This window comes from Rhinopithecus roxellana, chromosome 9, assembly GCF_007565055.1.
Source record: "Rhinopithecus roxellana isolate Shanxi Qingling chromosome 9, ASM756505v1, whole genome shotgun sequence".
In the NCBI taxonomy this organism is placed as follows: domain Eukaryota; kingdom Metazoa; phylum Chordata; class Mammalia; order Primates; family Cercopithecidae; genus Rhinopithecus; species Rhinopithecus roxellana.
Window position 1 is genome coordinate 106,529,794 of NC_044557.1, and position 14,764 is coordinate 106,544,557.

Sequence of the window (14,764 nt, forward strand, 5' to 3'; positions counted from 1 at the left end):
AAGTGTGCTTAGTGTCGCTGGCCTCCAGGGAAGTCCAAATTAAAACCACAATGTACTACCACCACACACTCACCACAGTGGCTGAGATTAAAAGGGTGGAGAATGCCAGATATTGGTCTTAATGCTCATACACTGCAAGTGGCAGTATAAATTGGTACAACCACTTTGGAAAACTGTTTGGTAGTATCTACACAAACTAAATATATGCAGTTCCCTACAGCAACGAGTGCTTATGCCCATCTAAAAACATATTCTAGCATGTTCATTGCAGATGTATGATTGCCTGAAATTGGAACTACCCAATATTCATCAACCTAAGAATAGAAAACTAAATGGTATTATATTTTCACATGGAATATTACATAGAAACGGGAATGAATTAGGCATGGCCTCATGCAATGTGAATGAATCTCACCAACAAGATGTTGAGTAATGGAAGCCAGACACAAAAACAATGTACACTATGTAATATCATTTACATAAAGCCCTAGAACAGGTAAAAACAAATCTGTACTGTTAGGAGTGATAACAGTGGTTACCCTTAGTTATGAGAAGAGAGCTGGGTGCTGGTCGTACAGGTGTGTTCATTTTGTAAAATCCATCAAGTTGTACCATTATAATCAAGGCACTTTCATTGTTTTCTTTTTTGACACAGGGTCTCACCGGAGCACAGTGGTACCATCATAGCTCACCATAACCTCAAACTCCTGAGTTCAGGTGATCCTCCTCACTCAACCTCCAAGTAGTTAGGGCTACAGTCACATACCTAAACATCTGGCTAATTTTTAATTATTTTTGTAGAGACGGGGTCTTGCTATGTTGCCCTGGCTGTTCTCAAACTCCTGGCCTCAAGGGATCTTCCTGCCTCAGTCTCCCAAAGCTCTGGGACTGCAGGCATGAGTCACTGCTCCTGGCCACTTTTCAGTGTTTATGTTATATAGCATCAGGGTCAGCTAACCTGGAGGTCGACTGAGATTAATATCTGTGGATGAGAAGTTAACTGGGACAGATGCTCTCAGGAACAGTATCTGTGAGAGAAGAAAGGCAGCAATGAGCACAGCAAGCAGGTGAACTGAGAGACAGTCAAAGGCCTCAGCCAAGCCCACTGGGAACTCGGGAGCTGTGATGGCTTTTCCGCTACAAACCCTGCCCTGTGGAAGTAGCCAGCAAATGACCCTTCCAGGTTATCTTAATTTGGGCTTTAAGGACTGGGTCTTTACATGTCCACATTGATTACATATCAATTTTTTAAGAAGTGTCTTCAAGTATTTGCAATTTAGTCAGTCCTTTCTTTAAAACTGTGGGCTACCACGGGGAAGGGAGCATGACCTTGAACCAGGCAGCTCTCTTTAGCAGAGGTCATCTATGGAGAGAGGCTCAGATGAGAACTACTGACCACTAGCACTCCTAGCAGCCAGGTAAATGAGTGCCTCAGTCCAGAAGGAGGCCACAGCAACCAGTGCAAATGTGAATAAAAAGTTTAAAAACAAAGACTGTGTCTTGGACAATGAAAGAAGAAACAATTGAAAGAACAAATGAACATACGGGACACACAAGATGTACAGTGACCATATACTGGCACTGAAGCGATTCTATCAACCACCAGTCATTTGTTTCATTATCCTGAACTCTGGGCCAAAGTGGGCTATTTCATTAGCTACTTATCATGAACAGACTCTAATATGTGTGTTTATTCCCATATGGCTTAGTTTCAAGAAGAATTTCCTGTGACTTGCCCAGATACTTACAACCCAGCAAGAGAGACTTTACTTATTAGTAGCGCATTGTGGAATTTCCCATATACAATGTGGCATTCCAAAGAGTGGTTGAGCACTTTCAGCCTTGCTGGCTACTTCCAAAGGGCAGGGCTTGCAAGCAACATTCCTGCTGTTCAGCACTGTGGCAAGGATAGCCCTATGTGCTCCAAAAGGACTTGGGCTGATCCGATGGATTATTTACTAGAGTTGAGGCTGCAGTTTTCTGGAAGGCACAGATGACTGAGAGGTTGAAGAGCTCTCTTCAGTAAACATTGTGTTCCCTGTCGTGGCAAGGGGCCCATTGCGAAATCACGTTCCACTGGGTCTTGCTCTTCTCCCTGCCACTGGACTGAATCATCTTTTTGGATGGGAGCCCACAGTCACTCAATCAATCTTCCATACATTTATCCACTCCTTTTTCTCACAGGGAAAGGCTGGGCTGGGGACAAGCAGATTGTTGGTGAGTTTTAGCCACCAAGAATTCTTCTGTAAGGTGGAGAGGATCATATCACGGTGGCAAAAAGTAGCATCTCTCTTTGTTCCAAGTTTCATCATAAACGGTTGCTGTATTAGTCAGGGTTCTCTAGAGGAACAGAATTAATGGAGTGTATATATATACATACACACACATATATATAAAGGGGAGATTATTAAGTATTAACTCACATGACCACAAGGTCCCACAATAGGCCATCTGCAGGCTGAGGAGCAAGGAGAGCCAGTCCAAGTTCCAAAACTGAAGAACTTTGGAGTTCGATATTCGAGGGCAGGAAGCATCCAGCACAGGAGAAAGATGTAGGCTGGAAGGCTAGGCTAGTCTAACCTTTTCACATTTTTCTGCCTGCTTTATATTTGCTAGCAGCTAATTAGATGGTGCCCATGCAGATTAATGGTGGGTCTGCCTTCCCCAGCCCACTGACTCAAATGTTAATCTCCTTTGGCAGCACCCTCACAGACAGGCTCAGGATTAATACTTTACATCCTTCAATCCAATCAAGTTGACACTCAGTACTAACCATCACAGTTGTGCTTTCCAACAACAGAGTTGAAACACGAGCCAGGGGAGGTAGAACTGGGAGCTTGGCTAATCTTGGATAGAAGGGAAGTCTGCCTCTAGCTGTCTTCTTTCTCAAATTTTTTCTATGGAGTCCTTGCTTTCCTTTCTGTTCCCCAGCTCCTCAGTGAAAGACTAAGATGCCCAGGGTACTGTGGCTCTGCCAGTGGCTTTTCAGGGCAAAGCCAAATGAGAAGAGCATCACAAAATCAGATCTATTCCTCTCCCTACATTACCACCATCATTTCATTTGAGAGGTGCTAGTGGCTTATAGGAACACTGAGCCCTGGGGCCTCACATACCCCCAGTGGGCAATTACATACAAGACTATAAAGGGATAGAGCAGCCCTATGGCTCTTTGTTAAAGCAGATTGCAAAGGTCTTCCAAGGTCACAGGGTTCATGGTTCAATCCTTTCCCAGGTAGCTCCAGAGTGTTTTATGTAACACTTAACAGTTCCCATACTGTGAGTGGACTTGGCAGAGACACTATAAAAGGCTGCCTGAGTGGATATTTATGGTTTTGTCTTCCAGAAATGCCTTTCTTTCAAGGAAGTGCTGCTCCAAATTATTGGGACTATTGATTCATAGGACTCCTATGTCTTCAACACAGTAAACACATATGACCCAGAAGACCCATGGTAAGTTAGGAATCCATCTCTTTATCGACAGAAATTGGCCCAGGGATAGTATGTGATGTAGGTCAGACTACTTGGAATTCTTGGACAAGATATTTTACACTGGAGCAAACAAAAGAAGTATGCTTTCCTTTCTAATTGGTAACCTGTAAGAATTTGAGCCCAGAGCTTCTGTCAGCTACACACAAACACACACACACACACACACAGAGAGAGAGAGAGAGAGAGGCAGAGACAGAGAGAAAGATAACAGAGACAGAGAGAGAGACAGACCCCTGGCAGGCAGCCTTTCAGGTTTATTCATCATAACTTCCTTACACTAGGATAAGAAGACATCCAAATGGGTATAGGGCCCATTTGTCCCAGTTTACACCTGTTATCCCAGCTTAATCATTAACTTTCTACCTCAGAAGTATAGCTCTTTCAGTCTCAGAAGTGCCCCAGGTGGATGATAAATTATTTAATCATTGTTCCTGTTGCAATGTGGTTAACTAAAGCAATACAGCCTTTTTCTTTTCTCTTAAAACTGGTTCAAGCTGGTTTTCTGTCACATGCAAGCAAGAAACATTATGACTGATCTACCACTCCTTTCTGAATGAATCAGGCAATCTTCTCCACAGTACACCTTCTGAATCTGATTGCTTGCATTCTTGCTTGAATTCTTTGGCAGATGCCTGATTCTGTGTCTGGTGCTTGGTCTCCATTTCCTCTGTGGAATTGAATCCGTGGGCTCTTCCAAGCTTACTCAACCACCATGTCCTACTCATGAGTTCTTTAGTCCCTATGTAACCAAAGGCCACTATCGTCCACAGATTTCATCCAAAGTCTCTAAGGCCATGCTCAGAGAGGAAAGCAACCAGGACAGGCCTGGGGAACCACCTGGGTGAATAAACTTCAACTCTTTTCTATACCTTTATATTCTTCTGCTCAAAATTCAAACTCCTGGAAGGGAATGTTAATTGGTATAGCTTGGGTATGGGACTCATTATTTTCACTAGGAGAGACTGGGCTACCATGATAGACATCTCACAAGAACTACACAAAATGAAGGAGATGCAATTTACTCCCAAAATACAGGTGTTAGCAAAATAACAGGAATGGGTACTGGGGGATGAAAAATATATTCAACAATGTGCATTTAATAATTCAAGAGTATAGCCAGCTATTTGTATGTCTATACCAATGAGCGTTGAGTGAACAATTAAAATATATATGATTGGTGCTTAGAAGAATTGGGGTTGATCTTTCTGGAATAACCAAGAATCTCAGATATTATCACCCCGAGTGATAATTCAGCTAGTCCTTCTTTTTCTTTTTTTTTTTTTGAGATAGAGTCTTGCTTTGTCTCCCAGGCTAGAGTGCAGTGGTGCGATGTCCGCTCACTGCAAGCTCCGCCTCCCCAGTTCACACCATTCTCCTGTCTCAGCCTTCCAAGTAGCTGGGACTACAGGTGCCCGCCACCATGCCCGGCTAAGTTTTTTTTGTATTTTTTTTTTTTTTTTTTTTGAGATGGAGTCTCGCTCTGTCACCCAAGCTGGAGTGCAGTGGCCAGATCTCAGCTCACTGCAAGCTCCGCCTCCCGGGTTCACGCCATTCTCCTGCCTCAGCCTCCCGAGTAGCTGGGACTACAGGCGCCCGCCACCTCGCCTGGCTAGTTTTTTGTACTTTTTAGTAGAGACGGGGTTTCACCGTGTTAGCCAGGATGGTCTCGATCTCCTGACCTTGTGATCCGCCCGCCTCGGCCTCCCAAAGTGCTGGGATTACAGGCTTGAGCCACCGTGCCCGGCCTTTTTTTGTATTTTTAATAGAGACGGGGTTTCACCGTGTTCGCCAGGATGGTCTCGATCTCCTGACCTAGTGATCCGCTCGCCTCAGCCTCCCAAAGTGCTGGGATTACAGGCGTGAGCCACCGCGCCCAGCCGAGCTAGTCTTGATCTATTGTACATTTCCACTTTTCATAATCATGGCAAAGACATTTTGGGCTAGTATTTATAGGAAGTTTTGGTGGTTTCTCTGACATCCTCATCCCTTGCCTCAAGTCTACCCTGCTGCGTCCTCTCTATCTTGGTGGCCCCCTTAACCCACACCACATGAAAGCTGGCTTCTAACATCCTCCTATGGTTCAGTCTCCAGCTTGAGCCCTTTTCCTAGTGTAAATTCCGTGACTCTATACTTCTGCCCTGTTCTCTACTTTTGGCTTCTGACCTCATGATTTGTTTTCCTATTTACAGCACAGCTCACCACTCTGACCCTCCAGCACTCCCTCTAGAGCTCATACTGTGGTTCTCTAATTTTCCAACATGCTTAATCTGTAAAAGCTGGAGGCTAATACATAATTCAATCCTGAGTCCTTGTACCTTAGCATTGACCCTTGCAGGAGGCACCTTCAGTGCTTCGCCCTAAGGTGATGAAAAATGTAGTGAACAAAAATACTGGTCCTGAAGTCAGAAACACTTGATTCACATTCCAAGTCTGCCATCATTGTCACTGTGTAAACCTGGAACTTAGTCTTTCAGCAGAATAATGCCCTGTAGCTTTCCAGAAACTCTGCACACAGTTTTGCATATGTGTTTTTGTTGTTGTTTTTTTCTTGTGTTTTTTTTGAGATGAAGTCTCACTCTATTGCCCAGGCTGGAGTGCAGTGGCATGATCTCAGCTCACTGCAACCTCTGCCTCCTAGATTTAAGTGATTCTCCCACCTCAGCCTCTCGAGTACCTGGGATTACAGGTATGCATCACCACGCCCGGCTAATTATTGTATTTTTAGTAAAGGCATGGTTTCGCCATGTGGGCCAGGCTGGTCTCAGCTCCTGGCCTCAAGTGATCCACTTGCCTCAGACTCCCAAAGTGTTGGGATTACATATGTGAGTGACCGTGCCCTGTCCTCTTCCATTTTTCATTTTGTCTCCTCATGTATTTCCTCCAAATGCATTGTGCAGATTATGTTTTTTGGCTCCATCTCCAATTCAGGTCCAATACCAGCACCTAGACTTGCTCCTGGATATATCTTTCTGCTGCCCAGGTGCTGACTTTTGGCTGTATTTCCCATCTGTCATCCTACATGAACCCCCCCAGCAGACACAACCTCTCCAAATGGGCTCCACAGTGCTGCTTCCATGTATAGTTTTGCATCCTCACTCATATTTATGCTTGCCCCCATTGTAGCCAGCATCCCAGAGAGAGAGTTCAGCATTCAATGAGTGCTGGAAGAGGCTGCCAGAAGCTGATAAGGAAACATAACAGATTGTGAGTAAAAATGGGGAAGGAAACAGTAAAAGAGAGGCAAAGTCAGTTGGTGGTCATGGAGAACAAATGGCAAGGAGATCAAAAGGAAATAGCCTTGAACTTTAACTCCTAGTGAGCATGAATTTTTAAAAAGGAAGCTTTACGTGAACTTAATCTAGAGTCTAGACATTAAATACAAAGAAATGTTTCCACCAAAAAAAAGGAGGGTATTGAATGAGAACTTGTGTGAGCACTATTTTTATTTTTTGTGGTAGAATTCTTTTTGGGGAGGCAGGGGTTAGGAGCGGGGGAAAATGAGAGGCAGTCTCTGTTCACGCAAGGAGTGGTATCAGCCCTTACAGACCCTCCGATTGTCTGACCTCACCAGTTGCCAGATGAACCAATGCATTCTTTGTTTCTGGACTTAATCTTTTTCATATTAAGAGGTTTACATCATCCAAAGTCATCCATGATGTAGCTGATGTGAACAGAAGCTATTTCCAACTAGTAAGAAGAGAGTACTTCAGACCCTGGTTGAAATTGGCTAAAGGGTGGTGTGTGCATTCTGCTCCCCCTTCAGACAACTGGGACGGAGCTGGAATCAGGAAGCCCCCTAACAATTATGGGCATTGTATTATATAACTATAAATATGCACGGCCATTGAGCTGTTTTTGCTCTGGCACTAATGATCTTGAATTGTTCACAGCTACTTTCTCTCCTGATAAAACTTTGGGGTAGTCAGTAACTTGGCTAGGCAGTCTTTCTAAGCTGGCTGGATGACACGTTCACCTAAGCAAAAACTCCAACACATTCTTCTGGACTTCTAATTCACATAAGAAAGGCATAACACGTCCAAGAATGAGGCAGTTGTCAGGAATTAAAAGACAGCAGCAACTCTCACATCCTGAATTAAGATGAATGCGTTTTTTCCTTCAAATGTGTGTGTATGAGTGTGTGTGTGTGTGTGCACGCACATGTGTGTCAGTGCAAAGTCCAGCTGTAACACAGAGCCCTGACCTTATGACTAGTCGTTTGCATGTTGGAGGTCAAAGGGGAGGTAAAAGATCAAAGTTTAAGATGGAATTGGGCCAGGCACAGTGGCTTACACCTGTAATCCCAGCACTTTGGGAGGCCGAGGCTGGTGGATCACTTGAGGTTGGTCTCATCATAGGAGTTTGAGAGCAACCTGGCCAACATGATGAAACCCCGTCTCTACTAAAAATACAAAAATTAGCCAGGTGTGGCGGTGGGCGCCTGTAGTCCCAGCTACTCGGGAGGCTGAGGTGGGAGAATAGCTTGAATTCGGGAGGCAGAGGTTGCAGTGAGCTGAGATCGCACCACTGCACTCCAGGCTTGGCGACAGAGAAACACTGTCTAAAAAAAAAAATTGAGGTGAAATTGATGAAGCATTGTGAGAGGTATTAGAAAATGATTACATGGGACTATGTACACAAAGTAAGTAATATACTTCATAATGTAGTGTGAACCAGAACATCTGAAAAAGATCTCAGTTAATTTGGAAAGCTTATTTTGCCAAGGTTGAGGACACATCCATGACACAGCCTCAGGAGGTCTTGCGACATGTGCCCAAGGTGGTTGGGGCACAGCTTGATTTTATACATTTTAGGGAGACCTGAGACATCAATCAACATATGTAAGCAGTACATTGGTTCGGTCTGGAAAGGCGGGACATCTCAAAGCAAGGGCAGGAAGATTCCAAGCGGGAGGGAGCATCCAGGTCAAGGATAGATGAGATACAAATGGTTACATCCTTTTGAGTTTCTCATTAGCCTTTCCAAAGGAGGCAATCAGATATGCATCTATCTCAGTGAGCAGAGGGGTGACTTTGAATAGAATGGGAGGCAGGTTTGCCCTAAGCAGTTTCCAGCTTGAGTTTTCCTTAGTGATTTGGGGGGCCTAAGATACCTTCCTTTCATAGTACAAAAAACACTTAGCATGTGCATGGCACATCACAGACATTCAATAACTATTGATATTGTCAGTGAGAAACTTTCTAGAGTCTAGAAACCTGAGGATTTGGCTTGATTCATTTTATGGTGGTTCGCTGACCTCAGATCTTATAAAAAAATAAAAAAGGTCTCCGCCTCTCCTCCATCCTTGGGGTAAACCCATACTTTCTTCTCTCTGAACTCTAAGAAAGACACCAGATTAAAGGTCTCCTGTCCTCCACCAGATGTCAGTCCGGCCTTGTGGGTGTCTTAAGAAAGACCTAGGGAAAGAGATGATACAAGCTCGCTTCCAGGAATGAACGAAAAGAGAGTAGAATGTCTCTTACAGGCCATCTGAGAAAGGAGGCAAGAAACAGACTTCAGCAAGACTTCAATTCTAGGCCCACTAACATTTCAGGAAGGACAAGGGATATTTACAAATTTGCAGAAATGTTTACAAACATCTACTTTCATTAACAAATGCTCATCAAGAGGCTTTGTGCTGACCTTTTTAGGCCCTGGGCATATAAGGATTCATTGATGTAGTTCCAATCCTCTAGAGCTCCACGATTTGCGAGGTTACTTTTTGGTTGCCCACAACTTAACATTTACCATAGCAAAGGTCTCCAGCAAATCAAGGAGTCAATCATTGTGTTGAATGAAATGAAACAAAATACATGGATAAAAACAAAGGGTCTGGGTATTGGTTTCCAGAATAAAACCTACAAAGGAATCTGAAAAATAAGCTATTACACTCCCAGTTTGGGAGCAAGAAAAACCCAGCAATGAACCAAATGATAGGTAGTGATGTTGAGAAGAAAGAAGAAAGCAGGTGGAATCACCAATGCCTGCAGAAGAAAAGCAAGGATGTAATGGCAGCCACCAAGTGACAGGAATGAGCCCTAGATCCCTGCTGCTCAGGAGGGGGCTGGGTGTGGTACCCAACAGCAACACCGAGAAAGTGGGGTCCAGGCGCAGTGGCTCATGCCTGTAATCCCAGCACTTTGGGAGGATGAAGCAAGGGGATCACTTGAGGTCAGGAGTTCAAGACCAGCCTGACCAACCTGGTGAAACCCTATCTCTACTAAATATACAAAAATTAGTCGGGTGTGGTGGCGCATGCCTGTAATCCCAGCTATTCAAGAAGCTGAGGCAGGAGAATCACTTGAACCTGGGAGGTGGAGGTTGCAGTGAGCTGATATTGTGCCACTGCACTCCAGTCTGGGCGACAGAGTGAGACTCTGTCTCAAAAACAACAATAAAAGATAAAGAAAGTGGGGTGCTTCCAAAGAGCAAGCTCTTGCTCTAGATTGTCTTCTTCCAGCATGTGCATGAGTGACCTTGTGCTTCTGGGCAAAAAGGATAGTCCTAGGAGGCAGATGCCCTCAGTAGTCAGTGACTGGCTTCCAAGCCTGGCCCCACGGCTTGTCCAGTATGTGACCTTGTACCACTGACTTAATCTTCCTAGAGAGCTGAGTTTCTTGCCTATAAAAAGAGGATTTTATTATAACCTACCTCATGCACTGGTTGTTAGGATTAAATGAGATTATCTGTAGAAAACATTTAGTAGAGGAGCTGGCCTATATTTGGAGTGCAATAAACATTAGGTATCACTATGAGTTATTCCAAAGACTGTTTCTGCGTTTATAAGGACACAGCAAAACAGCACACTTACTGATTAAACAAATGGTCACTTACTGATTTAAAAAATGTTCTATGATTTCATATTTTTGTTTCCATTTATGTAATAAGTTGGGAAGTGAGCACCTACTGTGTGCAGGAAAATATGTAGAAAACAAACAAACAAAAATAATAAGTTGGGAGGGTGTGAAGTACTGATGAGAAGAAGGAAAGCAAAGAAGGTGGATGGGTAAGTAGGGAATTGAATGAGTGGAATGTCCTGTGCTCACAATAAAAAGTAATACATACTTTAATGGCATGAGATGGTATACATGAAGCATGAAAACACTGGAAAGTTTTTAACATCTTGTGTAGTCCAGGATGGCCAAGAGAAAAATCTGAAAAAACGGGTTCTTTCTCTAACACAGACAGGCTGGTCTGACATTTGGTGAGTCCCAGCTTCTTTAGAGCTTCTCACACTTGTTTCCCTCATTTTCTGCTGCTACATACCAGACCTGGGGGACTCTCTGCTCAATAATTAACCAGTCTTGATATTTCCATGTCACACCATCCGTGTGTTTTCTGGGTTCAGGAGCAGGGGCTAGTATTCTGCTTCCTTACCTTTCACAGCTGCAGAAATATCCAAATCTTTTAAAATCTGTGCTCACACTTACTCACACATTTTCAAAATTGAGGTAACAGTCAGGTGCGGTGGCTGACGCCTGTAATCCCAGCACTTTGGGATGCCAAGGTGGATGGATCGCTTGAGCCCCAGAGTTTGAGACCAGAGTGGCCAACATAGTGAAACCCTGTCTCTACTAAAAATACAAAAATTAGCTAGGCTTGGTGGCACGTGCCTGTAATCCCAGCTACTTGGGAGGCTGAGGCAAGAGAATTGCTTGAACCTGGGAGGTGGAGATTGCAGTGAGCTGAGATCATGCCACTGCATTCCAGCCTGGGCAACAGAGGGAGACTCAGTCTCAAAAAACAAATAAATAAACAACAACAAACATTGAGGTAACAGAGCATACATCTTCCCTCTCTCTTTCTTCCATCCTCTGGGATTGAATCTCAAGAGGTGTCAGTGGCCACCTATATTAAGTTTCGATTATGAATTGGCCTCTGTGGACCCAGTCATCTCAGACTTCAAGAAATTTAGTATTTCACTCCAAGGTAGAAAAGCACATTTTAGTATAAGATAGGGAGTCCCAAGAGGCAAAGAGAAAAATTCACATAAGCAGATAATATTAAGCAGTGTTTTAAAATTATTCTGTATGAAATTTTAAGTTTTAAAGATTGGGAAGTTATTTACTTATAACTTCTAGTTTTAAAAGCTAGGTAGCTGAATAAGGATCCAATGCAAAATTATTTTTGCCTTCTGCCAATTTCCAGCCAGAAATTCAGGCTGGAGCGCAATGGCAGATCTCGGCTCACAGCATCCTCCGCCTCCCGGGTTCAAGCGATTTTCCTGCCTCAGCCTCCCGAGTAGCTGGGATTACAGGCATGCTCCACCACGCCCCGCTAATTTTGTATTTTTAGTAGACTTGGGGTTTCTCCACGTTGGTCAGGCTGGCCTTGAACTCCCGACCTCAGGTGATCCACCCGCCTTGGCCTCCCAAAGTGCTGGGCCTGCCCAAAGGTGTGAGCCACTGCGCCTGCCAGCAGAGCTACATTTTCTACCAACCCGTGAATCTCTTTCTCAGTACCTGAGGAATATAGGGAAAGCAATAGAATGGATGATTTCCTTTACCGTACTCAATTGCATATAGAGTTTATTATATGTATTTTTCTAATACTCGTATTATTGTCTTATGACAATTAAAACAACTGAAATGCATATTGCCAGTGTATCAGTCCATTCTCACACTGCTATAAAGATACTACCCGAGACTGGGTAATTTATAAACGAAAGAGGTTTAATTGACTCACAGTTCAGCATGACTGCAGAGGCCTCAGGAAACTTAGAATCATGGCGGAAGGGGAAGCAGTCACTTTCTCCGTAAGGCGGCAGGAGGGAGACGAGAAAGCAAAGGCGGAAGAGCCCCTTATAAAACCATCAGATCTCATGAAAACTCACTATCGCGAGAACAGCATGGGGGACCCACTCCCATGATCCAATCACCTCCCTCTTTTGATATGTGGGGATTACAAATTCAGATGAGACTTGGGTGGGGACACAGAGACAAACCATATCACACTTGTATTATTGTCTTATGATAATTAGAACAGCTCAAATGCATATTGCTGGTGAAGATATAAATGTATAGACAATGTAATGTTCTTGTGCATTTGTGTGGGCCTGCCAAGAAGACAGGTAATTAACATAAAGTAGTATTAATAATAACAATACCTACAGTTATTGGAGCACCTACTGTGTGCCAGCTACTGTACTAAAGTTTTACATGTATTAATTCATTAGCCTTAATAATAGATTACTATAATACTTCATATGAGATTATTCCACTTAAAAACGAGAAAACTGAGGTGCAGAAACATGTGCGGATAAAAAGCACTGGACTGAGAATTTCTGAGCATGCATTTCAGTCCCAGTTACACATTAGTTGATGTGAGTTTTGGGGCAAATCACTTCTCCAGAGTGCATTTTCTCTTTTGTTTAGTAGGTACGAAAACAATAAAAACATTCAATTATTGATTAGCTATTACGGGTCAGAGACAGGGATAAGCATTTTACACGCATCATCTAATTTAACCCTCACAGTAGTCAAATGGAGTAGGTACTGTTGTCCTCCTTTTACATATAAGGAAACTGATGCCTGGAAACGTTGTGTAACTGGATGTGCTCTTGTGTTACAGCAGGAATCTGAACCTGGACTTCATTTATTTATTTTGTTTTTGAGATGCAGTCTCGCTCTGTCGCCCAGGCTGAGTGCAGTGGCACCATCTGGGCTCACAGCAACTTCCACTTCCTGGGTTCAAGTGATTCTTCTGCTTCTGCCTCTGGAGTAGCTGAGATTACAGGTGCCTGCCACTGCTCCTGGCTAATTTTTGTATTTTGTTGTTGTTGTTTGTTTTGTTTTTTGAGACAGAGTCACTCTGTCACCCCAGCTGGAGTGCAATGGCGTGATATCAGCTCACTGCCACCTCCACCTCCCGGGTTCAAGTGATTCTCCTGCCTCAGCCTCCCAAGTAGCTGGGATTACAGGTGCCCGCCACTACACCCAGCTAATATTTTGTATTTTTAGTAGAGACGGGGTTTCACCATGTTGGCCAGGCTGGTCTCGAACTTCTGACCTCGTGATTCACCCACCTCGGCCTCCCAAAGTGCTTGGAATACAGGTGAGAGCCACAATGCCTGGCCTAATTTTTGTATTTTTAGTAGAGACGGGGTTTCACCATGTTGGCCAGGCTGGTCTTGAATTCCTGACCTCAGGTGATCTACCCGCCTCGGCCTCCCAAAGTTTACAAGTGTGAGCCACCGTGCCTGGCCTGAACCTGGACTTTATGTTCCCAGAGCCCACACTTGTAACCACAATGACCTTTACAGTCTTGGTTCCTTTAGACTTCCTGTTTTCTCTGCCTGCAGTGCTCTTCTTCCAGATTTCTCTAGGGCTGGCTCATTCCCATATTTTAGACATTAACTCAAAACATCAGGTTTGCAGAGGCTTTTGCTCAGGGCTATTGCCCTCCATAACTCAGAAGGTGCTGTTCTTATAGACTGTAATGTGAATGGTGCCTTGTTGGAATCGGAGACCCGGAAGCCCCATTTTTCATTCACCTCTTAGATGAAGCCTGGTCATTCTCTATCACTCATTTGGATTCATTTACTCCTTAGCACTTACCCCATCTAAAATTAATTATTTTATTTATATAACATACTTATTGTCTGTCTCTCCCAATAATATGCAAACTTCATAAAGAAAGGGATCTGTCTTACTGCTGTTGGCCAAACATTAAGTGACTGGCCATAGCAGGCACTTAATAAATCATTTGTTGCATGTTCCTGAATATGTCACACCAATTCCTAATAATCCTGGCCTCACTCAAGTCACAGAGCTGTAAGATAAACGTTTCAAGACATCCTGGGTGTTATAAAGACAGTGATGTAGTAAGTTAGGATGGCAAACTACTTCTTAGGGTTTCTGTGCTTTCAAGTTTACTAGCTTTGCAGCAATGTAGAATCCTTAGTATCAATGACAAAATAAACACCCATTTGATCAAAATTAAGAAGTTTCAAATCTCAAGTGTTGGAGAAGATATTGATTACTATGCATCTCCCCCCACCTCTACTTTTTAGTATTTTTAGATGGAGTCTCACTCTGTCGCCCAGGCTAGAGTGCAGTGGTGCGATCTCAGCTCACTGCAACCTCTTCCTCCTGAGTTCAAGCGATTCTCCCACCTCAGCCTCCTGAATAGCTGGGGCTACGGGCGCCCACCACCACATCTGGCTAAGTTTTGTATTTTTAATAGAGACGGGGTTTCACCCTCTTGGCCAGGCTGGTCTCGAACTCCTGACCTCAAGTGACCCACCTGCCACGGCCTCCCAAAGTGCTGGGATTACAGG